The sequence below is a fragment of the Pseudorasbora parva genome, chromosome 14 (assembly GCF_024679245.1).
Source record: "Pseudorasbora parva isolate DD20220531a chromosome 14, ASM2467924v1, whole genome shotgun sequence".
NCBI classification, from domain to species: Eukaryota; Metazoa; Chordata; class Actinopteri; order Cypriniformes; family Gobionidae; genus Pseudorasbora; species Pseudorasbora parva.
In genome coordinates, this window is record NC_090185.1 from 30,367,085 (window position 1) to 30,372,166 (window position 5,082).

Consider the following 5,082-nt stretch of genomic DNA (forward strand, 5'->3'; position numbering starts at 1 on the left):
CAAGAAAACATCCCCCACACCATTACACCACCACCACCAGCCTGCACAGTGATAAAAAGGCATGATGGATCCATGTGTTCATTCTGTTTAATCCGAAATTCTGACTCTACCATCTGAATGTCTCAACAGAAATCAAAACTCATCAGACCAGGCAACATTTTTCCAGTCTTCAACTGTCCAATTTTGGTGATCTTGTGCAAATTGTAGCCTCTTTTTCCTATTTGTAGTGGAGATGAGTGGTACCCGGTGGGGTCTTCTGCTGTTGTAGCTCATCCGCCTCAAGGTTGTGTGTGTTGTTGCTTCACAAATGCTTTACTGGATACCTCAGCTATCTGTTATTAAAATATCTGAAATATCTGTTATTTCAGTCGAAGTTGCTTTTCTATCAGCTTGAATTAGTCGGCCCATTCTCCTCTGACCTCTAGCATCAACAAGGCATTTTCGCCCACAGGACTGCCTCATACTGGATGTTTTTTCCCTTTTCACACCATTCTTTGTAAACCCTAGAAATGGTCGTGCGTGAATATCCCAGTAACTGGGCAGCACTCAGACCGGCCCATCTGGCACCAACAACCATGCCACGCTCAGAATTGCTTAAATCACCTTTCTTTCCCATTCTGACATTCAGTTTGGAGTTCAGGAGATTGTCTTGACCAGGACCACACCCCTAAATGCACTGAAGCAACTGCCATGTGATTGGTTGATTAGATAATTGCATTAATGAGAAATTGAACAGGTATTCCTAATAATCCTTTAGGTGAGTGTATATAAAAACACAAGACAGCAGCAGGTATATAAAGCTACTTTCACTTTAAGATCAAATACAAGGATCTGATTTTCTCACTACTGTTCATGTACTGTGCTTATGAGGATACTCGCCAAAATGGGCATTTTAGTTTTTTAAATAACAAGCTGATTTTTGATTCCAAGAAACCAAAAAGCACAGTATACATGCGAGCTGAATTAAACATGGTACCAATCTTGCATTTGGTTGTTATATGACGTAGGCAGGGTGGGTGAAGCTCCTGACTGTGGAGCCGGGCCTGCTGTTATTAATCTTCTGTTTCCTGCTGTGCGATGAAACGACTTTAATCTGTGAGATTGGCAGTTGAATCCGGTGACTCACGCTAGCAGGTGTATGTAAACCTCCTGTTATTCCCTTCTGTTCTTGTGTTCAGTGTCAACGGACTGAAGGCGTCTGGATTATTTCTTCCACAGCGGAAAAAGCAAACTTTTGAGAGGTCAGGAACAAGTTGTGGGGCGAGATTTCTTGACATTTGAAAAACAACTCAAATATTTGACCTAAAATTGAGTTTATTTATTCATTTTAAGAGGGTGAATGAGACTTAGACTGCTGTTGATTCGATTCATTTCCCCTCCATTCCTGAGACAAGAGAACACTGTGTCAAACACCAACCCATGTGTTTTCCAAAGCGTGGCAAAAATCTTCCTTTTGGCAAAACCAAATGCCAGATTTTTAAGCAGCAACATTCCCTTTAAGCTGCTTATGCTATTGTGTTTTGGAATGTTGCCTTGTATGGCGGGATATTATTTGCTGTTGCCGCACACGGCCATACACAGCCAAACACCCACCGTGTTTAATCATGTTGTTTGGATTCACAATGGCGTAAATGGCGCGATCTTTCCCAGTGCTCACACTAATACTCAAATGAACAAGTTAAGAATCATTCTTATGTGGTGAAACTATTTTATACTGACTTGCAGAAAGGATGGTTCACATTCTCAAAATTCATTTTTAGAAAGAGTTGGCAATGCAACAAGAAAATGCACAAGAAAACACCGTTTCAGCCTTTTCTACTTCAAAGGTTCCTTTCCAGCTTTTTATGGGTGATTCTTCAGTTGGGTGCACCTTTGACTTCTTGAACTGTTTCAACCCAATCACATGACATACAATAGAATATGAATCTGATTATCATCCTGGACTTGATTAAACCTTTTATGCATGAATTATGACAGCCTCAGTTTTTTTTGTTCTTAGGGCATGAAAACCATGATTTGAAATTGTATTTATTTGCACATATTCTTCAAAGAGATTTTCAGATGTGCACTTTTGTTTTAACTGAAGAGATACTGTATTGAACAATTAACCAATATATACAATATAAAACCATCATGTGAAAAATATAGCTATACAAAAAATATAATACAGCTTGAGTTATTGCAAACGCAACTGAGTTTGTTCCTATTCAACCAACAGATGAATAACTTTATACAAGTTGACCTTTGCATGTCTTTGATATCAGAACATGAGGATGTTATTCCATCAAATATCTCTAAAACCAGTGAAGGTACAGCTCTGAGGAAACCCAACTCAGACTATGTAGAAAACGCTCATGCTCTCTTCAGTCTAACAGAGTATGTAATGTATGTACCCTTATTGGCTGATAATTCAGAATATGCTCTAAAATGACACATTTCTACTAAGGTGACCATATTTTGATTACCAAAAACCAGGACACTCAGCCTGGCAATGTGATACATAAATAACACTCAAAGTTTACTTAAATATTCCTTATTAATTTCAATACATTTAAAGTATGTCCCCTCTGTATGGATAGAAAATTGTTATATTAGGGCCAGGCCAGGCCAGGCCAGGACAGGACTTGAAAACAGGACATGTCCTGGGAAAACGGCTCGGGTTATGTATATAACCCTTGTTCCCTGAGAGGGACGAGCACTGCGTCGGAACGACGATTTGGGGATACTCCCTTAGCATGAACGCGTCTGAAGTATGAATGAAACTAGTCCAATCCTTATTGGTCCTACGTCATGACGTAGATGTGACGGCATACCCGGAAGCTATAAAGGGGAGCCCGGCGCATAGTAGCGTCAATTATCGCGATGAAGCATAATGCTCTCAGGCGATACGCGGTGTGGCGACGAGACGCAGTGCTCGTTCCCTCTCAGGGAACAAGGGTTATATACATAACCCGAGCCGTTCCCTATATCGAGGGAACTTCGCACTGCGTCGGAACGACGATTTGGGGAACGAGTACCCACTAGGCCACACCAAGGATACGCCTGCCCTATTGTGAGCTGGAGACCAGGCACAATCAGGACTGGAGTACCCTGCCGCCGGGGGTTGCAGGGAGGTGTAGGCTGTAAAACCTTATAAATGTGTGCTGAGTAGCCCAGCCAGCCGCTTCACAGATGTCCTGCATAGGGACTCCGGACAGAAGGGCCACCGAGGAGGCCATGCCTCTAGTCAAGTGGGCTCTCAAGGCAATAGGTGAAGGCAGATTGCGCACCTGATATGCCAAGGCTATTGCCTGCACAATCCAATTACTGATAGTAGGGGTTGACGCAGGCAGCCCTTTCTTGGGTGAGCCAAAACACACTAAAAGTTGGTCTGATTTCCTCCACTGAGCTGACCTTTCCAGATAGATCCTTAGGGCCCGAACTGGACACAAAAGGAATAATCTCCCTTCTTCCGCCGTCATGTGGGGCGGAGGATGAAATGCCTGAAGAACCAAAGATCTGACCGTACTGGATGGAACCTTCGGCACATACCCTGGCCTAGGGTGTAGTACGGCCTTTACTCCTCCCGGGGCAAACTCCAAGCAGGTTGGCGTGATGGCCAAAGCTTGAAGATCTCCCACTCTCCTGAGAGAGGTAATAGCTAGGAGGAACGCCACTTTAAGCGTTAGATTCTTAGGTTCTGCTGTCTCCAGTGGTTCGAAGGGGGCCTCAGCCAGGCCTTCGAGAACCACTGTCAGATCCCAGGTTGGAACTCTGGTGCGCACTACAGGTCTTAACCTACGCGCCCCACGAAGGAAGCGTACAACCAACTGATGCCTACCCAAAGGCCCATCACCTGACGGAGCGTGGAAAGCTCCAATAGCTGCCACATACACCTTAAGTGTGGACGGGGTAAGCCCTGCAGAGAAACGATCTTGGAGGAACTCCAGTACTGAAGCCACTGGGCAGTTAACTGGGTCCACCTCTCGTTCTCTACACCAAGTGACGAAAACATTCCACTTGAGGCTGTACAATCTCCTAGTAGACGGGGCCCTAGAGCTAAGTAAGGTCTCTATAACGTCTGCCGGCAGGCCCTCCTCTCGGAACCTGGCCCCCTCAGGGGCCAGACCCAGAGGTTCCAGATTTCGGGGCGGGGGTGAAATATTGTGCCCCCCGCCTGTGATAGGAGGTCCCTCCTCAGAGGGACCTGCCACGGGTGATCCGCCAGCAGCGCTATTATGTCCGAGAACCATACCCGAGTTGGCCAACAAGGAGCTACCAGAAGGAGACTGACTCCCTGTTGCCGAACCCTCTCCAGGACCCCTGGGAGCAGAGCGACGGGGGGAAATGCATACAGACGCCGCCTCGGCCACGTCTGTACCATGGCGTCCAACCCCAGCGGGGCTGGGTGCGTGAGGGAGAACCACAGTGGAAAGTGGGACGTCTCTCGAGACGCAAACAGATCCACTTCCACTGGGCCGAACCTCCTGACAATCGCCTCCACCACCTCTGGGTGGAGCCGCCATTCCCCGGGCCTCAGCCCTTGCCTCGATAGTATATCTGCCCCCTGATTCTGTATCCCCGGGATATACATTGCCCTGAGGGATAACAGTCTGCCTTGTGACCAGCGAAGAATGAGATGCGCCAGTTTGCATAGCGGGCGCGACCTCAACCCCCCCTGGTGGTTCAGATATGCCACGACAGCCGTATTGTCTGTACGGACTAGAACGTGGTACCCGCGAAGCTCTGGGAGGAAACTCCTGAGAGCCCTGTAAACCGCCATCATTTCCAGGCAGTTTATGTGCCAGGTCGAATGATGGTCCTCCCATAAACCCCTTGCAAAGCGGCCTTCCATGACCGCGCCCCAACCAGTTAGGGAAGCATCTGTTGAAACGGTGTTCCGGCAACATGATGCTCCCAGGACTGGCCCTTGGGACAGAAACCAAGCTTTCTTCCATATACCTAGAGCCCGAAGGCATTTGCGCGTGACTCTGATCATACGGAATGGGTTCCCTCTGGGGGAAAACCCCTTGGTTTTCAGCCACCACTGTAGAGCTCTCATATGTAGCAGGCCGAACGGAATAATGTTGGACGCTGCCGCTA